This window comes from Lepisma saccharinum, chromosome 2 (genome assembly GCF_977018435.1).
Source record: "Lepisma saccharinum chromosome 2, izLepSacc3.1, whole genome shotgun sequence".
Classification (NCBI taxonomy): Eukaryota; Metazoa; Arthropoda; class Insecta; order Zygentoma; family Lepismatidae; genus Lepisma; species Lepisma saccharinum.
The window spans coordinates 162,203,579-162,228,487 of NC_139230.1; the positions used below are offsets into that span (position 1 = coordinate 162,203,579).

A 24,909-nucleotide genomic window follows, 5' to 3' on the forward strand; every position below is an offset into this window, starting at 1 on the left:
CTATGCAATTGAAACCACATCGGTCCTACGTTGTGACATGTAGTCAGTAACGAAGGACTTAGCCTCCTTTTTTAATACAAAAAACAGAATTTGGTTGAAGATCGGGAGAGGCTAGCGCATGATTGGGGTGGAATAGCGTTGATTGGTTGATTTGGTGTTTTAAGTCCACTTTATGCACAGTAAGGCTAATTGGGACTGGACCTACAGTTTAAAGTGGGATCCGAACCACTTGTGCCTCCACCGGGTATCGAATCCGGGACCCCTTGATTACAAGGCAAGGATGCTACCACTGCGCCATCGGGGAGGCCTTGGGTGGAATAACGGTGCATGCCGATATTTAGATTTAGAAATTGGTAAAAGTGATTTCGCAATAAAAAGCATTCCTGGAGCCGAACAAGGGTGCGAAGAACGAGTTCCTCAACCGTCAGAGGGAGCGAGCAACGAGGCAGGCCAAAGTAAACTATATAAACACGAAAAACTTATATATATATATATATATATATATATATATATATATATATATATCAGAGAAAAGCTGTACATTACAATATATTTAACAGTAGGAGAAAGAGAGATGTGTTGAGAACTTGCACTGAGACTTGCACATCATCAAGTGAATAATTGGAGGACTTGACGAGTGACATTAGCATTATCTAAAAACCAGTCGCTGTTATCTGAAACTTGTTCATCAGCTGTTCGTTTTATCTGCGACCAGGTAGGCACATAGCATGAGTGAGCACATTGTCGCTCTCTCAAACCAGAAATGCATTAGACTTGTTTAGAGTTTGAGTAAAAAGAAAGTGAAGTAGAGGAACTGGAGCCGCACCTGCCATAAATCTCTAACTCTGCACCATTTTTTGTGGTGTTTCTTTTGTAGTTCACTAAGTCGCAACAACCATTTCCAGTCCGGCTTATAAATATGCATATCACATTACGCTGCTTAGCACAATTTTCTTCTTTTGTAGTTTTTGCATTTCTCTTCTGGAAGGGTGGGATAAAAAACAAGAAGTAATTGTAGTTTTGCCAGTTAACGCGCTTCCATATCCATAGTTTTATGAGTGGATCGTGTAGGAAGTAGAGCATTTAGCAGGCATATTAACAGTAATGAAAGAATATCCTGTCCTTCCAGTACTTAATCAGCATTCAAAACCACAATGCTGACAAGGGTATTTTGTTTAAGGAACAAAAAAGGCGGTTCTACAGGATGCAAACATTAACATGTATTTAACTGCACTGGTTCCCTATTAGTTTTCTAAACTCAAACAATGAACATACAAAGAAAACATACATATTTATTTTTTGTTTTCTCTTAAAAGTGGAAGCTTTCCAATTGATATTGATATTCCATCTGGTTTTATCCCTCTCCTCCTCTGATTGGCCACAGGTTTCAATTGATTGGAGCAGTGGTGTGTCCAGGATTTTCGAAAGGGAGGTGTTACGTATACTTTTCCTTGGTAGTCAGCTCTCATTTTGTCATATTTTCCTAACTTTGACGTTCATTTTTTTAGGAATACTGGGCCAAAGGGGGGTTATAACCCCCACCAACCTTCCCTTGGGCACGCCACTGGATTAGAGGCTGAGTGAACTCCGGAGATGTTTTATACGGGGACAACACTAAACGTATTCCCACCTGAGATCATCCATCCACTCCAGGAATTGCACGCAACGATATGCCGTACCGCCAACTTTTTATTTGTGTGAATGATACTAACAACATTTTATTTTGACAAAAGAAATGTTTGTTTGCTTGGTTGTTATTATGGGCATATGAGCACATTGGCTATTTTTGTACGTCACACAATACGGGGATATAAGTCCCTCAACTAAAACAAATTGAGGATAGACCTCTAATAGGAAAATAAAATATGTCTTAAAACTTCCTCACCACTTAATATTTAAAAACTATTTCATTCATTAATTACTTAACAAGAACTAAAACTATACTATTTCTGAGAATAAATATCCTTACCTATTAAAAGCTGAGGCTGTAAATGGGCACTCGGCACGCTCAAGGACAAACACAGGACAACAAGACTCCCATAGAGTCCTGGCCGTGAATCCAGGCGCGACAGACTCGTTGGTCTGCAAGAAATATAATAAGAGTAACAGTTTTCTGTACACTAAAAGATACGAAATATGCAGTATAATGGTTACTAAAGTGGACTAGTGTGTCTCCCCGATGGTGTAGTGGTAACGTCGTCACCTTGTTGCTTTCCTGGTTCAATGCCCGATGGAGGCACATACCGGTTCGGATCCAACTTTAAACTGTAGATTGAGTCCCGATTAGCCTCTCTGCGCATAAAGTGGACTTAAAAACTCAAGCTGAAGTTGACTAATTATGCTTTTTCATTCTTATTTATATGTAAGATGTAGGCCCTATATGTATATGAAAATGTATGTGAGTATGTATACACACAATACCCCCCCACACACACACATACACATACCTAAATACCATACAAAGAATAGAATCATTTTTGGGGCTAGATAAGCTTTCATTTATGCATTTCTCATGTCTTTGGGCCCCCCCAGGCCGCTTCTGGTCTCGTCACTCTACGACTAGCAGTTTGTGATCAAATACTTCCGAGAGCGATATCTTATGGAGCTTCGAGTGTCCCCCTCCAAAAAAAAAAAACAGTTTCGATAAATCTTGCACATTCTGCACGTAGACATATCTTCCGGTTCACCCGTGGTTCTTCTGGGAGCATGTTTGATCATCATTCTCTCTGACTTCAACCCAGAGGTCACATGACTTTGCCATCTTGCACGTAAGTACCTTGCATTATCAACAGTACCTTTTAGGGGCATGCGACTACCCTTGCTAATACATCAAGAGTCCTTTGCAAGGGATATTACTCAGACTAAGATCCTAGCAGGGTAATAAAACCACCCATTTCAGCTTATCTGGATGAAAAAGCTCGGCTCGCTGCACCCATCTTTGGTGGGACAAAATTACAACGAAAGAGGGACCCGACTCAAGTGGACAAAGTCCTGTCGTGATGGGATGCTCGATAACAACCGAAGGACAATGACATCCAGAGGCTCGATTCTCGTGCATTGTAGCCACGCGGAAGAATGAATTGGTTGTTTTCGTTTCCTCTTTGTATCCGAAGGTGCGTAAAATGATGGTATCAGACTCGGCACACACACGCTGGCACGAAGCTGTAAAGAATCAAAATTGCTTTGGACATTTTTTTTGTTGCCTGGTTCCGCTTCACCTGTAGCTACAAGCGATTTGCAAAGGATGTTCAGATCTGACCTTGGATTCAAGAAGAGTGTCTCCTAACTTGTGACTGTTGCCGGATCAGCATTCAGTGATCCGTTCTGGGCCACAGGCGTAAATGATTCCTCACCGGCGATTCACGGAAAGTTCCTAATGTAAATACAAGGCGGGGACAATCGATGAAGGAAACCGTAAATGGTGATTGTTCCTTCAGAGCGTTCACCTCTGAAGTCATTTCAGTCCTTTAGGTTTGAACACAATGAAGAGATTGACATCCTGCAGACGCACGGAAGGAGTAAGGATAGGATTTCCTGTTTCAGTGAAGAGTTTAAGCAGTGTTCGAATTGCATAACTTTCTTTTTCCATATTTTTAACACATTTTTAAGTGTTATGATTAGGGAACGGATTTCTAGGTCCATACCTATTTGTTTTGTTTTTTGCTACGTCGTAGACATATGTTATTTAGAGATATTTGTGTTTCATGTACACAACACCCATCTACTGAAATTCCATAGAAGCTAAAAATGCCTAAATGATCTATACATTCCTATAAATGCTTAAATGAACTATAATTTCCTGTAAATGCCTAAAATCCCTATTTTGACTTGAAAAACGCCTTTCAAACCATTATCTTAACTTTAAAAATAAATTTTATTAAGAACGACCCATAATTTCCACCACAAGGGTGTGGGACTTTTGAACTTTGAGAACTTAAACGAATTCGAGCGGCAAAAGACGCAAAGCAACAGCAATGGGTGCCAACGTCTGTGTCAATTTCCGCCATCTTCCAGCCTACATCACGAAATTAGAAAAATGTGGAGCGAACTGACTGGATGAGGCGTTCTCCGTTGTTAAACGCTGTACTTCCAAGGCAATTAAAGGGACTGTAGGTGTAGCATACCAAAAAAAAATGTGGGCTGCTTTGGGACGGAATCCTAGCTACAAAATCATTCAGTTGTTAAAACAGGGCCGGCATTATTCTCGACCCCTAACAGTGTAAGACCGCGGGAAGATTCCAAGAATACCTCTGTCTGATTAGCTGTTTCTAGTGCCTGCTGTGACGAGTAGGAAAGACAATCCTACAAGTGACCAATCACGTCTCCAATTTCCCCCATTGACACAATAGTTAGGTGAAAGGGGATGGTTTCAGCCGGAAACTACAACTGCCCTATTATAGAGGCTGTTCATCAAGGAGAGAAGACCACTGCGAACCTGCCTGAAGTTTGAGTTTTGAGGTTGAGGTTTTTTTTAGCACACTTTATGCATAGATAGACTAATCGGGACTTTTACAGTTTAATGTGGGATACGATGTGCCTCCAACGGATATCGAACCTACAACCCCTTCGTTACCAGGCGACAATGTTACCACTATGCCTCAGGCAGAACCAAACCTGACTTGAGAATCAGGAGCAGTTGCATTTATTAAGTTAGCACCAATAACTTCCCGCGGCGTAGAGAGAAGGTTCTCCATGGACGCTTCTGGATTGTAACGATAACATTAAGTGTTAATGGGATTGTTACAATCCAGAAGTGTCCGTGACTGTACAGTACAAGCGTCCACTCACGGAGGACTGGAAGAACTTCACCACAGAGAATATTGAAAACCATGTGGTGGTGCTGTACTTCAAAATTTCATACATTGGACAAATTTCATGTTTTTTTATAATCAAAGAATATTATTCATTGCACTAAAAATAGTAAATTTTGTATACAAATTCATCTAAAACCAGTTATTTTATAAAATTATTATTAATAAATAATTATGCCTATTCATTTATTATAAGCACCTAAAAGTCCTAAAATGTAGTTTATAAAGTCCTAAATTCACCTTTTTTTAGCACTTAAAAATCCGTGTCCTAGTTATGATCTACCTAGTAGATTTTAATTTTCATCCAGCCACTACACTAACAATAGGAACGTAAAGTTACAATAACGTAAAGGTATAGTTATTATACACCATGGGCGTAACGTGGGACTTAACTTTGGGGGGCAGGTACGAACTTGAGGCTTAACTTTTCGGGAGTGGCAGAATCGAAAAGTTTTTCATCCCTTAAGTGTCCCGGATTATTTGCTAAATAACTGTTACATTTGCGAAATCATAAATATTATTTAATTATTACGGGTACTTAGCTCCTCAGGTCTTAGTATGTTAACATAACTTGTAAATTTAAACAAACCTGAAAATTTTGGGGGGCAAATGTCCCCTGTCCTGTCGTGAGTGTCCCATCATAAATTTCCTTTTATTATAATTCGTCCTGATCGTCGCTATCAACCTAAAGAGCCAGATGATCGACGTGAAATAAGAAACACCCAAATACAAATTACTGTTCCAGGATTTCCATTCTTTTTAAATAATTTGACATTCAGGCACAATAATCATTACGCTCTTCCCTCAAAATTAATTCTAGTACTGGTGAATAATGTTACAACATATATTCTTAGAGCGTAGAGCATTTTGTCTGTTGGTAACTAATTTTGAAATGTAGAATTCTGGAATGATAACACAAGGTGAGGGAGGGGATTTTCTAGCTCCCCCCTTCGATTCGAACACTGGTCTTATGATAAATTTACTCACCATTTTCATCCAGTTTCTGTTAGTGTATTTCATACAGCTATAACTTCAACTGTAAGTACGTACGTACAATGTCGCATGAGACAAACGATATAGGGAGAGAATGAAATAAACAATATCCTACATTGATCAAAACATAACATTAGTTAAAAGAGTTCTGGAGATTAGGTGGATTAAAATGAACATACACACTCAAATTAAGATGTTACTTGTTAATTCAAAATAGTTACAATAAAAAGTGGAGCCACGGTCATCCAGTCGGTAGGGAAGGAGACCCTGGTTCGATTCCCCGAGAAGGTCGTTTCAGGTGGTAATTTTTCAAGCAATAATCCTGCATGGACTCTGCTCTGCTCTGCTCTGAGGTTCACTCAGAATGCGTACCTATGAACAACCCTGGGAATTAATGGCGACCGAAGCGTGGTGCTGATCATACCACCTCCAAAAATGTCCGAGATCTCGAATTAAATATTACTCCCTCAGTCCCATAATTATAGTCCTGTATGCCAAAATGGTGACTTTTTATTTATGTTCTTTTGGATACTTGATCGGCCAATTTGTACTGATCCTTGAGTAATAACGTTGTATGACTCGTTCCCGTGTTTAATTTTATTCTTCTGTATACACCAATGTCACAGTTTGCCTATCGGACAATTATTATGGGACAACAAACAAAATTGTACCGGACAATAATTATGGGACAGAGGGAGTAATAATAAATAAAATTATAACTATTTAAATGTTAGTATCCTTCGGATGCTTAAAGTTAAATTTTTCATTCTAATCATGGACAAGCTCTTCTCTTCTATACATTCATTCACTGCGTTCATAACGAGAAACTTAAATTTATTTTGATCGTTCAGTTCACTCAATACTGAACTGAAGCTCGAGCAGTGAGACAGTTTACTGATTACGATAATACAGCTTCTAATGAAAAGATTTCCGCCCAGAATCAGTTTATCTTGTTTCTTAAAGCCCACTGTATGCTCAGATCTACTAATCGAAACTGAACCTACAGTTTGAAGTGGAATCTTAACCACTGTGCAATGTGTCTACACCGGGTATCGAACCCTGGACTCCTCAATTTGCAGCAGAGTGAATATATATTGAGGTGTCCCTAGTCACAATATGTAGCCCGGAGTGTTAACAGTAACACGATAAGCTAATCTGGTAGTTAGAGTTTGAGATAGTACCCTTGTTGAAATTTGATCTCATTTAGAATAAACCCAGGGCGACATGGTTACCAGGCTCCTCATTGTTTAAACTGAGGTGAGCCCTTTTCAGTGTGGAAACCGCATGCATTGTTGGCTGAAACGCAGCTCTTAAGCTTAACGCCCACTGAGACGAGGAAACAGAAAGCAACAGAACTTTTCTTGTCTGCTTCCATTGAAATCAAATGTTGTAACGCCCACTTCAGGGAAACGCGCGGAACCCCAGCGGGAATTTCCATTCCAGAAGTGTGCAGGTTATCTTAAAGGTTATCGCCCACTGAGACGCCGGAAACGGATCTGTTGAGTTCTGTTGCCGCGTTTCTCCGCGTGTAAGTGGGCGTCAAGCTTTAGAGAGGGATTTTTTTAAGGGCAGAAGTTCAGATAATGTTAATGTAGGAGACACTCAACATTCAGAATAAAGCAGGGAAGTGACTGGACTCACGGTTATGATCAACGTATCTAACATAACGGTCTAAATAAACAAAGATAATTAACAAACAGGCAAGGTAAAATTACGATCTGCGCCATCATATTGTTCAAATGAGAAGAATTGGGCAATAAATGCGATCTACAGTTTCATTGACCTTCGTTGAGTGCATTGGGAACGCATCGCCTGGAAGAAGCCCTTGAGTTTACCGAAGTCTCAGGAGATAAGGGCAAACGTGGAATGAGGAAGCACAGTTTCAACAGCAGGAGCTCTGCCTAATTGCGTGGGGAGGATAGAATTGCACCGAAACAATCAAGACAGGGAACACGACAATCACTTCCTCATTAGAATACAATGCCGAGACTGCTCTCAGGCTCTTGGGACTCCATTCTGCAGAACTCCTATGCACCGTAACTATCTGATCGGACTGAGAAAAAGTCATGTCGTAATTCTATTGTTTTTGAATGAACAATTATTGTTCCTCCTCTCTTCCTCTTTTCGTTTCCCCTCCGAATACACGCACGCATGAGAGCGGAAAGAGAAAGATGAACGGAACCTAAGAAAAAACCTCGGTGCCAAACATTGTTCGCAGTCTACCCGAAAGAATCGTATGTCATTTTCTCGCTCACACCAATCTTCTACAGATGTGTCTTTTCGAGATTGTGCCCGCAATTTTTCATACTAAAGTGGTATGTCTTTAGCAGACCTCTTGTTAGGTACTAACAAACACCTTGCTAAAAATTCCGGTGGTTCTTAATCCTTTCCATTCTGATTTGTACATCCGAGTGTAAAAAGCAATGAGGTGGAAGTTGTAGAGTGGCGGAATGAACCATTTGGTCTGCTTACGTAAGTGGACAATGCCGGCGCTAGCAAAAATAGGCAAGCAGGATATCGCGTCCAATTTGTCTCAACAACAGACGATCTTTTTCAGGTTTCCGCTGCTCTATTCCTCCTGTACTCGTTAGTAATTCAGTGACTAATAATTTATTAAAATTTTAGAAAGCGTTTGTAATCCGTAAACTTGTGAACAAAGAACAGAAATCTATGTCAACAAACCATAGTTGTGTTTATAAATTCCAAGCTGAGTATTCATTACAGCAATAAGATATAAGGAATATTTTCTTATGATTTTTAAACTTCCAGTCTTGATTGATTGATTAATCTGGTTTATTTTACTTTGCTTTTCTGCCACTTTTGACCAATCGCAAAGATGACGATGAGTGATGGATGATAAGGTTAAATTGATGAAGGGACACTCACAAGGATTCCGGGTTCGGATCACCTGGAACCCTGTGTTAACCACTCCGCCACGGAGGTCATCAGTGCCAGTCTTGAAAATAAAGGGGTGAAAGTCATATCGATAAGTTGATTATGCCAGAGTTATCGAAGTCACTTCGAGATAAAGTGGAGGATTGCTGGACACACCTATACTTATTGCAGTCATTCAAGTGGCTCTTTCCAAATGTTCCACACATGATAGTCCTTTGGCCATAATGATTGTTCGTCAGAGCTGCCAACTTAACAGCAAGTGAACATGGTACTACAAAGAAGATGCATTGTCCTATACCACGAAGAAAAGTAAGGGGTAAGGAGATGATGCCCCACAAGAATTCTCGATGTCTTCCCTTCTGGTGAGGATGTGATCAGCCCCACGCTCCGTCCTCTTTTACTTCCACAGATGCCCGCAGCTAACCGTTCACTAGAGACTAGGTCAGTTACAGATGGGGAGACGTTTTCGAAACTATTCCCTCCTAAGATCATCTACCACGGAAATTGATCCTGGGTCTTCCGTTAATGAGAGTTAACAGAAAATTTCATGAAAATGCATCTATTTGTTTCCAACTAATTTTCGGTGCTTTAAAGCAAAAAATCTTGAGATTTCATTATAATTTTACTCGCAATTGTTTCACCTAGAAACTACACCTTACACAGGTGGTACACGACAAAACTTAGACTTTCTACATTGCAGCAAAAAATATATACGAATGCATTTCAACATTGCAGTTCCTTGCACTACCCTTTACTTTCCAAGAAATGTAACTTGCAAATACATATTTCGCAATTACACTCTAGCACGAGTGTCTTGTCTGCCCAATCTAGTTTTAGGCAACTCATTTCTTGGTGTATGCAAATATATAGGAAAATATATATTGTTTTCTATATTTAGCTATTTAGCTATATTGCTAATTTAGTGGATTTTTTTTAGAAGGTTGGGAGAACAACGGAAATTATAGCCTGTGGCTATTTCCATGAAAGGCTGTAGATCCAGTCCCGATTAACATCCGATAACGTCTTTCTGTACCTTTGCTCTTAGGTAGGGATGTGCCGAAGCCGATTACAGATGTATGAAAATCGGCAGAAATTGACATATCGGTATAGGAATCGGCAAAAATCTGATATTTAAACCTTTATAGATTATACTAGAGTTTTACCTTCTAATAAGTTTTATATTCTAGTTTTGTAAGGTTTATTGAAAATTTGGTTATGATTCGTCATTATTGTAGAGTTTTTGTAATAAAATTATTGCAAACTCTCATTCAGAGGATCAACCTAACTATAAATCGGAAATAAAACAGTACATTGCTGAACCAGGATCTGCTGTTGTATTGAAAATTCAAAAATGAATATTCAAACCTGAAGCAAGTGCTGAGAAAATACTTGGGCATACCTGCTGCATCAGTATTCAGTGATTGAGTGTTCAGTGTTGCTGAACAGATTTGCGATAAGAGAAGTCTGTTACTTCCTGAAGTGCTTCCAAATCTCGTATTTCTGAAGTTGAATCTGGCAGAACAGGAGTTCATTTTGCATTTCAAAGAACTGCTTGTGTACTAATGTTAAATCTATAGGTTCACATAACCTCTTGTAGATGCAAATGTACATTCGCATCTCTTGAGAATATATATGTATATACATATGATATGCAATAGAAATGTACATACCAAATTTATTTTTGTCATGCAGAAAATAACATCCCATTTCTGTTTTATAATCTTATGTATCGGAATCGGTTAAATATCGGTATCGGTTCCATAAATTATCGGTGAGTACATTGGCATCGGTAAATTTTCAGCTTCGTCACATCCCTAGTAGGTTACCATGAGCCTGGTCTTATGAGGCGTTTGCCTTAGAAGTTAACAATAGCGGGAGGAGAAATAACTCCTTATGTTATTCCAGTATTTTGTCCATGTTACCACGTAAAACTTTGTTAGTCCATTATATACTCAGGTATGCCAATCTGATCTGCACATACAGATTTAACCACTATGTATGTGTGTGTACCTCGCCAAGAATCGGACCAGGGTGATCTTGACTACAAGGCAACTACGTTACGGGAGACGCTCATCTTTTCCTGTATCCTAGTTTCCTTTTTCACGGTCATGTTGTAAAGTCCGAAGATAGATGTTCCACCTTATAAACAACTCTAATTTACATGTGGAAATCTTTCTCCAGCTTCCGGACTGCTTTTCCAATATATTAACATATATTTTTTGATCTTCTGAATACATTATCTTATAATTTTAAGACACTTGTTTAATACAACATTCAGTGAGTTATATGAAACTTTGTAAAGCAGGCTAGGCTAGCACATTAAATGGTCGACATCCGATTTTAGAGCCTATGTTCCGGATTCAAGTCTCTTCATCAATTTCATGTCAACATTACTGTTCCTCGTCGTCACAATTAGCCAAAATTATCAGAATTGCCATGTAAAATAAGAACGACAACACAATACAACTGTACGAACGAGATTCTTCCCTCAGGTCAGGATGCTTCCATTTTTCTATGATTGCAAAGTTTGTCCTGGGATAGATTAGAAAAAAAACAGTAGATACATGCTGTAATTTTGAATATTTTCTGTAGTCAGGAGAGTTTGAAGTTATGGAGTCATAAATTACAGAGACTGAGACACCAGAAAGTGATTTCTCCAGCCTCTAAGTTAAATTCTTGCTAGAAGCTATCATCATCAGCAGCTGGGCTTGACAGAAAAACTAAAACATCACTGACATTAAGAAGAACAAGGCATCGTATTCCCCTCTTGTACTGAGCCTTCCAGATACTGTAAGGCGCAAACAAGTGAAGAAGATAATAAAAGACACTAACAACTCAGGAAAGATACCCTGCGAGTTTCCAAATCCCTTTCTTTCCTCCCCGCATTAAACAAGCGAGAACGCCATGGGAAGACACACTCATTCGTGTGTAACGTGCCTTTACGATAAGCCAACATATTGAATCAAGCACGCAACACTTAATTTAATATGGCGGGTACTTAGAAGTGGGAAAAGATTGTGTCGGACGGCTCTCGGTGAGTGTTATCATCCCGTCATTTCTCACTGTCATTTTGAGGGAACGTTCTCTCTCCATCGTGGGACAGTAATGCCTGTGGTTTCTTCGCTCCGGGCGATTGATGACCAAGTGTCTTTCCTCCTTTGGGGTCATTGACGGTACGAGAGCTATTGCCTTCCGACAAATCTACACATTTATCATGACAAGCTCTGTCTATTATTTAAGACGTGAACCACGAGATAAAACGAGCATTCGGATGGTTATTACTACCTTGATAGGAGATCATTTGTCAGAGAGTATATTAACACGGTATATACATAGCGGAGCAAATTATTTTCTTATATATGACTCTTCTTATACGCTGAGTATCAAGTGGTCTGTGACTCTCCACATGTGCATTTTCCTTGTTATCAGCAACTGTGTACAGGATTCTGGTTTCATTTAATTGAAGTACGCAACATCATTCATTACTTATCAAATGAAATTAGCAAGATGAATACTCGCAACCAGGTGATAGATTTTTATTGATAAACGACAACACAAATTACATTTCATACGTAAAATTACCCCCACTTTAAATGACACACTACTTTTCCCAGATCCTAAGATTGTGCAATTGAAGAGTCCGCATATGAAAGGGGAGAATAACTATTTATTTCGCATATTTGGAGTCGATCCATCTTTCAATGTGATCATACTCCTTAGCAAGGCTTTGTTGCAAGAAGAAACACGTCCAAGACTCTAAAGAAAGTTGAAAATACAAGGAAAAACGAGAAAACTAGTTTTCTTTTTGTAAAACTGAAAACTGACATTGCCCCACTTTCCCGCCGACTTTTTAATTGTGCATTTAATTACTCCTTGCGATATTGCCCTGTAAACCCGTGGATCACTGTATCTACTTGCTTTTTGTCTATTCCATTTGACATTGTCCCGTTTTCTCGTGCATTTTTCACCTATTCCTTTCTTACTGCATTTGACATTACCATGTTTTCCCGTGAAGCTTTCAAATATGTATCTGCTTACTCTTTACCTGCTTCAACTCTTAAAGAATCTAGGCCTTGCTCACAATGTTAGTCCACTCTTTTGTATCTTCGAAATACTCTGCTTCTCCATCTTCTTACGCCCATCTTCCTAAGACATTCCTTAAAAGGCACAAACCATATTTTCCCCGGTTTACCTCTTGACATGTAGGTAAGAAAATTTGAAAACTGTCAAAACATAATAAACAAATCATAGATTCGAAAATTCTTTTTGTAAGGCTTTATCAAGATGGCAAGATGATCACGTAAGCAAAGTTTGTAAGGATTTGTTGTTTCAAGTTGCATGAGCTAATCGGAACTGGATTTATAGTTTAAAAGGAATCCAAACCACTGCGCAATGCATCAACGGGAATCGAACCCTGGCCCCCTGATTACAAGGCGGCATATTATCCCCTATACTATCGAGGAAGCCCAAGCTCATGTAGGTGTCGAGCATGGGATCCCAATTACTGTACGTACTGTCAATCAGTAATCTAGTAATTTGATTGATTTGGCTTATTTAACTTCGCATTTCTGCCACTTTTGGCTAATCGCGAAGATGATGATGAGTAATGATGTGATGAAATAACGAAGGCACACTTACAAATAACACCCATGCCTAAGGTGGGATTCGAACCCGGAACCCCTGGCGTTGTAGCACGCTGTGCTAACCACTCCCCCGTGGAGGCCGGCTATACTAGTAATTTGCTATGCAATTTGTGCCATTTATCCACTTTTATAAGTCATCCCGATGGCCAGGCCCATTGAATGGCCGAATCACAATCTCGTCTTCCCAAAGTTTCTAGGTTCATTTTATGAATAAGGATGCGTCTTTCATTTAGTTTTAGGATATAGACAAAAAACATTAATTATATCTAGAATTAAAAAAAAAAACATACCATTTACATTTACTTGAGAAATGTTTCTGTTCTCTATACTTGAAGCTAAAAGTAGCAAATAGTGAGTGAATACAATATTAATGTAAGATCAGCTTTTAAAATTTTGCAAAATTGCTTGTGAAATTAAATCGCCGTGTTGTAACCGCGCTTACGACATCTTAACCTACATAATGAAATATTTATTCTTTAAATTGCAAAAAACGCCACACTGGTAGATCAATAATATAATGGTGCACTTGTTTGTGGCATTGACTTTTCCTGGGCATTTTCGGAAAGCTTGAAACGTGCCTTCAGCACGTGTGATTCTGCATATCCCTATTGATTCTATCCAGTTTATTTTTATTAATACTTAATGTGTTTTTAAACAAAAATTGCAAGCTTAAATTTACTGATACGTAAAGAACTGATTATTAAAAATATTAGGCAATGTAAGTAACACAGAAAACGTGTTAACTTTTTTTTTTAAGTAAGTGCAAAAATTTCGAATTGAGAAGGGTCTTAAGTGTATTAACAGTTTACACGATTTTTTGGATCATTCAGCTTTCTCAGATAAATATCAAATACGGCTCGCCATTTAAAATTGAAAGTTAATATTTAAATTGTTATTATATTCCATTTGGAATTAGATATCAACTTAGTTTTGCATTCATAACCTCAACCCATGCATATAAGCATATATAAAGTGTGAGTCATTTTTATTTTGGAGTAGGAAGAACAAAGAAAAAATGCCAAAAGAATCTTCACGTAGACGATGTACCGTTTATTGAGCTGACCTGAAATACTTTGTACCGCACTATAAATTAACAAGGAAACATAAATTACAAAAAATTTTGGGTGCGTTGATGCTTATTGGCACGATGCTTGTAGCCACAACAATCAGCAGGTGTTACCTCGGGCAAAATGGTCCGAAGGAGGGGCCGGTGCGAAGAAAAATATGACCACAACGTGGAAGGTTTCGTTTTGTTTACACCGCGGAAAGGAATAAATTAACCCGAGCAGACCATGGTAAATGGCTGAACTCTCCGCTTCCCTCTCCACCATCAATCATTGTCTTCTCCATTACAGTAGTCCACATGAGCTGCTCATGAAGTTCAAGCCGCACGTGATGATACGTGCTGAGCCTCGCAAGAGACTCGCATAACCGATTAGATTGAGATTGCTCCGAGAGGGGCAGCTGGATATGAAAGACGTTCTTCGCTGCTTCTTGGCCAGAAGACTATTTGGACAGCAAATCCCAATGAGAGGTACGGATATGATGCGGATGGGAAGTCGCTGACCTCACTTCTTTCTTGTCACTCACGTCTCCCCACTCACTCGCTTCTTTTCTTTTTTTTCCATGGTCAGCAACGTTGGGTGAATGCAAACTTCAAGAGGACAAGAATAACAATGTGAAAAAGAAATCTTCATGTCTCAATTGAAGAGGCAGGATTTTCTTTCTTCACGAGTGCGGTGTGTGTGAGGAGGTACGCTCAACCTTACGCACGGGTGCGTGTGCTGAATCGTTAGAGCGAGTAGATGATAGCGATCATTGTGGATGACAAGCGCGAATTAATTCATTGCAATACATGTGACTTTCGCAGGATCAAGCAATTATCGTGATCTCTGTGGAAGACCATCGCCCAGTGGTTCGGATTCGGTTTAGCATGTCGGACGTATTGGGATTTGCCTGTCAGTGTCTGGGTATTGCGAAAAGACAGGATATGTAACAACATTTAACAACCACTGAGACTTTGATATTCTTAATTGTGTCGGAAGATTCAGACAGCAATTAAAATATACGTTCTACTATAGCAATGCCTTATCAAGTTAAAACTTTCCAACCTACATCTGTATACCTTATGCATGTGACAAGAACTTATATGTGAGAAACCTCAGAATAAGTAAAACAAACACCAGATACTGGAATTATAAGATTTACCTCTTCGTCACAGAAGGTCCGATTGGACGGTAATTTCAGAGTTGTAACCCTAAACCTAAAGTGTTGTTTGAAGGGCGATGACTGGAGGGATGAGAGCAGGCGCGGATTCACGTAGAGGGCGATAGGGGCGATAGGGGCTCCTCCTAACTGCTAGTTTCTTCGATACATTATCATGCTTAATTTTTTGAAGACTCCAATGTTCTGTCTGAATCACCAAGTTAAGAGGCTCGAGAATTTTTTTTTTAAAGTTTGATTTAAGACCAATTTACGGTAATAGGCTAATCGCAACTTGACCTACAGTTTAAATTTGGATCCGAACCACTGTGCAATGTGCCTCAAAAGGGAATCGAACCAGAAACCCCTTGAATGACTGATATGGGTATTTTACGTAGCTTTTCTGCCATGTTTGCTTAATCGTGACGATGAGGGTGGGAGTTGATATGATGGGACACTTACACAGAACATCCATGCCCTGGCGTCGTAGCGCGCTGTAACCACTTTGCTAGGGGGTCGGTCCGAGACCCCTTGAGATAATGTAATTTGTTTTCTTTGTGTATTCACTTTACTGAATATGATCGTTCTGTTTATTTTTACCTTAGCAAAGAGGGGAATTATGATAACGACATACAATAATAACCATCTATTCCAGCCCTGGACCCTATTTTAGCAAAGTACCCTAATCTGTGGCACATGGAAGTCAGCTTGGTTCCTGTTTACAGTGCTGTACATTGTTTACGTAAAACAGTGCAAGTGTGTAGGTTAGAATTGATATTCTGTGAGATCATGTACTCTACTGAAATTCGCCCCTTCCAACTGTAACTTCTGGATCCGCCACTGGATGATAGGAAGTATTTCCTCCCCTTTGATTACTGCAATCTCCCTCTAGGGTTGTTAATTTGGTTAATGCAAATAACTTGTTCATTTTTAGCACTTGGGGGATTGCATATATAATTTATATTAATAAAATCCCGATACTTGAAGAGTATTTACTGGAAGTTTTTCAAGTACGTACCACGCTGCGTAAACCTAAGTTGCACATCTAGTTATCGTGTTGTTGTTTTTTTCCAGAAAACTAGAATTACAGGCAGTGTTGTTGAACATGTTCTGGGAAACATAAATTTCGCAATCATTTTATGCTTTCGTCAATAGCTTGAGATAAAATGAATGTAAAATTCACCAAGGACAAATTTCATATGACGCGGAAGCCTGTGTAATTTCAATAAGCTAGACTACTCCGTTGACAAATATCACGCATGCACAGTAATTCTGGGATGGAACGAAAATTTGTTTAATCCAAATTCCATTTGTTTTGTCGCCTGCACAAAGCGGCCTTTAATCTGTTAAGTTAACATCAGGTATGCCTGAGGTAAGAAAATGGGTAAGTTTCAGAGATAGGCAGTCATAGAAAACAGTAACCTTCGTGAGGATCGATCGATCGATTAATTGATTGAATTGTTGTTTTAAGTCCACTTTATGCACAGAAAGGCTAATTAGGACTGGACCTACAGTTTAAAGTGGGATCCGAACCACTATGTGCCTCCACCGGGTATCTAACCCGGGACCCCTTGATTACAAGGCAGCGACGTTATCATGAGGATGGAATTCGAGTTTCTGCCCATACTTTGTTTTCTTCTGCAATTCCTAGAATGTATATTGAGTTGTAACTTGTTTTGATAGCTCATCTATGCTACAGAAGACAGCACCTAAATGTTCATTTTAATTGATATTATGCTGTTAAATTGCTAACTCTTATATATTGAAATGTCATCCAAATAAGATAAAAACTGTTACCTAAAAGCAGATTACCTTGAAAGTAATTGCTTTTTCTAACAGGTGGACTAAACGAAAGAGCCTTGGCTATGAAGCTAGTGCAACAATCTTGAACGATGCATCTTGAAATTGGTTTGAACCTAAATCCACGCCACGCCTACTCTTATGTCGAAAGACGTGTGTTTCTTATTTTGCAACGCATTCAAATTGCCTGTTTACGTGTGAGGAGCTCTTGTACCAACCAACACCAACGGCTGTAAATTTTTCCATGTGTCCATTTCGTCAAATTTTACCATATTTTTCTAGCCTATACGTACTGGAAACGATAGTGGACTTCGTTTACCGCATGGGTATCTCACAGCTGCCCGGATAGTTTCCCCACACCTTTCATTGAGGGTTTAAGAGTCCGTAGGTAGTAGAACCAGTTGCTTTCTTGGCGATGATGTAATGCATTAAGATACGCAACTCCCAGGCTTATGGCGGAATCTTTACAGCCTCATTTCAGTGTCTTCAACTTCGATTGTTAAATTTGGCAAATTGGTAGAAACAACACGTTCAGTTATTTAAAAAAACACTCACTACGTCCACAGAAGTTAATCGGTGATGGACATCTCATTTAATTTCTGTGAGCTTCAATTCACCAAATCTCCACGGGGTGACCCTTTCCGAAGACGCCCAAATGTCAACTACCCTTCCACGTAGTACACCCTGGACTGCATTTTGCAGATTAGCGAAGTTCTGGCGTCTGGACTCGCAGCCAGTATAATCTACGGTGGAGCTCCTGTTGTCCTCAATGAGTGTTCGTTCATCCATCTCATATTACCACCATTCATCATCATCTTTGCGATTAGCCAAAAGTGGAAGAAAAGCGAAGTAAAATAACTCAAATCAATCAATAAAAAAAATGTCTGTGAAATGATCTCTGAACTTCTTGATTACAAGACAATATCCTCAGAACCAGGTGCAACCAGTTGGAATTTCAGTTTGATTGATTGGGTTGGTGTTTTAAGTCCACTTTATGCACAGTGAGGCTAATCGGGACTGGACCTACAGTTTAAAGTGTGATCTGAACCACTATGTGCCTCCACCGGATATCGAACGCAGAACTCCTTGATTACAAGGCGCCGACGGGAATTTCAGTTTGTTCTATCATCAATCCATCTTCCTCGTCATGATTATATTAGAGAATAATAAGAGAGCAATGTAAAATATGTAAAGAAAAAAAATAGTGTGCAAGACAACAGCAATCGATGCCAATTTCCAGGGGGGGGGTGACGAACCAATTAGACCCCTTTCTGAAGAAAAATGAATTTAACAAAATTTCCCAAATAAGTGTTTCATTTAACTCACGACTCTGCGACAGAAGAGGGATGTAGAATACACGAATCAGGGGGTATTGACTCCTTAGGGCAAGGAGGCAATTGCCCTCTGGGTCCCACCTTCTACTGAGTTTTGTGCTTCTTGGAAGAAAAAAGATCCAGCACCTTGTCACAATATAACTAAAAATTGAGAGTAACGTGAAACACACAGCAGGTGTGGGCAATGTGGAAATTTATCTTAGCTTTTATTTGAATGCGGAAAAGGCTTCCGGTCTCCTTCTAAATATTTGGTGGGAAGTTACAATTTTAAATAACCTCCGTACAACAAGTAGGCTGTTAGTGGTAAAAGTTCATAAATTACCAAGTGTGACTATTTATTGTATGGCAATAAGAGAAATGGATCTTCCTACTGGATTCGTAAGTGTAGACAATTTACACTCTATAAGTTTACGGTAAGTGGTGTAGGTATAGGTGAGGTTTCTTTCCTATTGATGGCCCCCTCTTTCCCTGGCTACATGCCTGTACCATCCATACTTATTCCAGTTGCCTTAACCACGTACAAACGTACGTGACATTGTTCAAAGTACATAAGTACATACCCTAAGGAAACACTCATTAAAAGTTCCATAATTACATAAGGAAAAAGTAAATACATGACTTGCCCCCTGGGAGAATCGAACTCCCGACCCCTGGTTTACAAGACCAGTGCTCTAACTTTTTTTTTTTTTTTTTTTTTTTTTTTTTTTAGCTAAGGAGGCGATGCAAGTATTGTGCCTTTAATCTGATTAACGTTACAATTTTCCAAAGACGATCGCTGGATGAAACTCTAACGTAAGTCTCGCCTGCTGTATTCCGTGGCAGACTGGTTAGCACAGCGCGCTACGACGCCGGAGGTCCCGGTTTCGAATCCCGGCCTGGGCATGGATGCTCTTTCTGAGTGCCCCTTTATATCATCATATCATCACTCACCCTCATCTTCGCGATTAGTCAAAAGTAGGGGAAAAGCTGAGTTAACAAATATCTGGCGTTCTTACAAACTTAAGTGCGAAGTAAACCACACATAATATAAGACGGCGATTTATCCACCCACCCTAACAACCTCTAAACACCTACGAAAATGTCATCAACAACATCCCCGTAATTTCTTTTTCACAAAGGCCTAATTCATGGCTATTTTGAGTCTAAATTCACCCTTACATACCTAAATACGAATTCAAGCAGATGGAAAAATCTGGATAAAGCCCTACTTTAAGCAACCATTCACAAAAGTTTCATAATTATACAGGGAAAAAATTAAATGAGCTGAGGAGGCGATTCACGTACTGTCCCTCGTTGTGTTTCTGATAAACATTGTTTGTGCAAGTGAAGATGGGTGATCTAGATATAGATAAATTAGACACAGAAGTATTTATTATGGAAGTGGGATATTCGGTGTGAGGAATATAAAGACAAAAACAGAAAAAATTCGGCGTGGAATGAAATTTGCTGTACTTTGTTACCAAACTTCGCAGAGCTTTCAGATGCAGAGAGAAAATCTGTTGGTAAGTCATGACTCATGTACGACAGCTTATTCATAACACACGACATGCAAACACAGTAATCCGGATGAGTAATTTAAAAAAAGGTTACTAGTAAATATCTGAAAATACACCGACATAAAAGCCATCCCCATCCTATAAAAAGGGAAGGAGCTCAACTTTTTTTGTTTTGGTGAAAATATTTTTAAAATGTTTACACTCCTCTCCAAAATGTAATTGGCTGTCACTTGAATAAAAGTTACGTATTTTTTTGTGGAGAATATGAATCTGCTAGGGGCCGCGGTGGCTCAATGGTGAAATCAAAGAAATGCCACTTGAGTTGGACGATATTTATTCATGTTAATCTGTTGAGTATTTCAATAATATCCACAACAATGGGCAAATACAGTACAGTATTCTTACCGTCACGGAGCTATGTGGCGAATGCGATTGTTGACTTCTAGCCACATGTAAAACCTTTATGCCTTTTATTTTGTTTGCCTGTCCAGAGTAAGCGAAGTCCGGCTTATCGGGGTCCGTATTAACGAGGTTTTTCTGTATGTATAATAAATAACAAGAGCATACATAGGTTTCATGTTCAAGCCGATCTCCAATCTGGACAACTGTATGTTTTAAAATATAGTACAACATACGTAGTTCATGTGAAAATACATTATACGTACAGAATGTTTCAAAAGTAAAGGATGTATCGAGTCTGTTACTAAAATGAACATATGAGAAGAAAATATGTAAATAACTAATAGATACAGTATCAGTACAGTACTAGTAAAGTACGGTTGTCAATTTAGGTTATTGTGCAGAGCACGTTGCAACGTTTACAATTGTATATGCCACAACAAAGTCACACCCGTACCAAAAGAAGGGAAAACCTCATATTGTGCTGTCTTGCCACGACACTTTACCAACTTCACTAACAAAGTAATCAGCAAAAACGTATCTGATTTGTAATGCTGAAACAGTTCGTCTCCTGTCATCCAGATTGGTACATGGTTCAAAACCTTCAATAATCAGAGTATCTTCCATTTGGTAGCCATCTCTCACACGTACAAAATTGTGTAAAATGCAACATGCCTTTGTGATATCAACAGCAAATTCCACACTAACGTTCAGAGCGCGATGGAAAATCCACCATTTGCTGGACAATATTCCAAAAGCGCATTCCACACACTTTCATGTCCGCGACAACCGGTAGTTGAAAATCCTTTTTTTGTGAGATAGCATTTTCCCTCCATACGGCCGCTGTACATTTTCTGACAGTCTAAAGGCCCTGTCACCAACAAAAACGTAAGGCGTTACAATGCCATCAGTATATGGTAATGGCGCTGGATGTGATGTGTTTAGTGTTCTCTCATTCATTTTTTCCCACAAAGCTGAATGTTTGAAAATTGCACTGTCAGACTCTTTTCCACATGACCCAATTTCAACAAAAACGAATTTGCATTCTGAATCTGCAACAGCAAGGAGAACAATTGAAAAGAAAATCTTTGTAGTTGTAGTACAACGAACCACTCATCTTTGGTTTAATCACACGTACATGCTTTCCGTCTATTGCTTCTATGCAGTGTGGAAAATTAGTATGATTTTCGACGCCGTTTGCAATATTCTTCCACCTCTCTTCTGTTGGTTGAGGAAAGCACTGGCTCTGTAGAGCGTCCCATATTGCACGACAAACTGTTCTGACCACCTCACTGGCCGTAGATTTGCCAATTCTATAGGTATAGTGCAGCTCAATAAGGTAGCAACCAGTGGCCAGATACCTGAAACGAAAGAACTATGTACAAAGTAGCAAAATGTGTGCACAAAAAAGTGTTAAATTAAAATTTCTAATTTTCTCCCTTTTTTCCTTCAGGTCTGAAAGTTTTAAAAAAAATTGCGTAACTTCCGAGACTATTACCGGAAGTACACGAAACAAGTGCAACAGTCTGGCTCTGGAGCAATAAAAAGATTCAGATATACATACTCTGACCAACTGAACTTCTTGTCGCCTGTCCTGGAATTGAGAATCGCATCAGCATCTAGCTTACAGGAAGACGTAGCCCCAGGAAATGGAAATGGAGGCATCCGAAGAATTCCCAGTAGAAACCAATGCTGACGGTGTTGAGAAAGAGCCTCAACCTCATCCAGGGACTGCTGGAAGGTCTTCGACAAATTCGAAAAATGTACCAAATACACCTAAATTAAGATCTAAGAAAATTGACCTTGAAGCAAAGCTTATAAACCTTTTAGACAACCCCCCAGTGCCCCATCCTCAAGTTGAAGATGACGATAGGTCATTTTTGGAATCCTTGCTGCCTACTCTCAGAAACTTTGACACGGACCAAAAACTAGAGTTCCGCGCAGAGGTTCTACATATACTGCAGCGCATCAGACGAGCGAAACTGGAACCAGTCCATGGTTTCCAAGCACAATATCAAGCAAACATACAGCCTCCAACAATGCAAATGCATTCTACTCATCCTACTTCATCAAACATTTCACCAACGAGTTGGAGGTTCATGCTATCAAGACGCAATTTCAACAGCATGGAGAAGGATCTGTCGTTCATTACGCGAGTATGACAGCCACAGAACCCACAGCTTCAGTACCCAGCCTAACGACTGGACCTATTGATACCCAGTGATTGCAATGCTTCAACAACGGGTAGTACGCTTTCTCCGTTCTCAGATGATACCCAGCTCTACTAATGAACTTTCGAAAGGAAATGACTGTAAATTCAATCATTTCTAAAAGGTATTACTAAATATTTACAAATAATAATTATTAATAAGATTTTCCTTTCCCGCTTCTGTTTGTAAAATTCTATTAAGAGAAAGTAATGTTACTAATAAATTTGTGAACGCTAAGAGTTAATGATAATTTTGGGCTATATCTCATTTATTGAAAATAAATTAACTTACCTGAGTGTAATGGCAAGCATTTCAATTGCAGGTACAGCCATTCTCATGTTTGTATCGTTCTTCTGCGGAGTGTCCTTCAATGCATGATATAGTTAATCGAAACTTGCAGTTGACATCCTGAAGTAGTTAAAAAATTTAGATTCATCTTCCCGAAGCTGACCAAACAACAAATAAAAAGCTCCTTATGGATGTATCCAATACTTTCTATTTTTCCTGCGTTTCTTTATTACTTGCAGCCCTAAGTACGCTACTACTGCACGGCGACGATCATCCATGTTCACTGGCAAACTAGACGCAAAAAGTTTCCGCTGAGTGTTCGCATTTTCTTTGCATGCCTTTGCGGACACAATGCGGAAATAATGTTTAGACGTTAAGCACTTTTAAGCATTTTTTCCGCCCGTGTGGACCGGGTGTAAAGGAATAACGTTACAATTCCGAAAAGCCGATCGCTGAAAAAAAAAAAAAAACTGCGTACAATTGACGTGCATTTTATTTTCATGGTGATACTGTTGCACAACAATGATACATACATAGATACTGTTGTTTTTTGTAAATGCTTCTGTAGATGTAATACCAAAATATGTTTCATTTGCCACGCAGAACGTGGCGGTGTGGTTACCTATTCGTGATGTATGCATGCATGTCTGTTCACATTCACTTCATTACAATATAAAGTACCATTATTTATTCAATAACAAGAGAGCCTTTATTATTTGATTAATGTAGAAGAGAAGCGAGGAGGAAGTCTCTCCTTCAACCACGTAAAGCAACTCAGGAGTACGTTGCAGTTAATTTCAAAGTCACAGGAAAAATAGAGTATTTATTTATTCTCTGTATTTACAATGAGCAATGCATTGAAGACATCAATAGTTCATTCGTCGTGTTGTACAGAAATGTACAATGGCACATTAACAATAAAAATGGTAATTTATATAATTATATGCGACCACTTATTTGTATTGAAAATCTACTGTCAATATTCCCTTGTCTAAATACAGAAGAAAATATAATCTGAAAGTTTGTTAAACTATGTTATTGAGTTGGATTTATTTATGTGTTTAACTTTTCGTGTTCTTTCGTTTATCATAGTCTTTCATAGTGCTAACGTGAACGCATTAAGTGAATAAAATAATTTTCTGTTGTGTGATTGATTGATTTCCATTATTTTACGTCGCTTTTTGTGCCACTTTTGGCAAATTTGCGAAGATGGGGATGAGTGATGATATGATGAAATTGATGAATTGACACTCACAAACATCCATGCCCAGTCCGGGATTCGAACCCGTTGATACAACTTAACGAGTCACTAAAGCATGATAAGCAACGGTATATGAATTCAGCGAAAGTGAAAATCCCTACCGACTAGACTACCGCGGCTCTTTATGTATGTTTGCAACAATGAATCTGTAGTGCATATACATACAGGATAAAATATATTTTCGAAAGGGCGATTGAAAGCCGAGGAAGGTCCTGAAGTAGCAAAACGTTATTATAGAAAGTTGTTATAATTATGCTATATTAATAACCATGTTTGTTTTAGTGTATTATTTTACGAGGAATTGAAGGTGCATAAATTATTAGTCTATTATTATTATTTTCAAAATATAAGAGCTTCCGGGGCATAATTCGCACAGGGCCTCCAGCTTCCTAACGGCGGACCTGCACTGCAGATACAAATTTGGAAAATTCTGGATAAACCTCTGCTTTAAGGAACTATTAACAAAATTTCCATAATTTTTAAAGGAAAAAGTAGAATCAGGTTAGCCTCCTGGGAGGATCGAACTCCCGACCTCTGGTTTACTAGACCAGCGCTCTAGCCACTGAGCTAAGGAGGC

The 24,909-nt window shown here is 39.0% G+C and overlaps 1 non-coding gene across 1 annotated transcript; it reads right to left on the reverse strand.

Moving 5' to 3' along the window:
* Positions 1-24,836: 24,836 nt before the first annotated feature.
* TRNAT-AGU (transfer RNA threonine (anticodon AGU)) lies at positions 24,837-24,909 on the reverse strand. The gene has a single exon. It is a non-coding gene; the product is annotated as a tRNA-Thr (tRNA).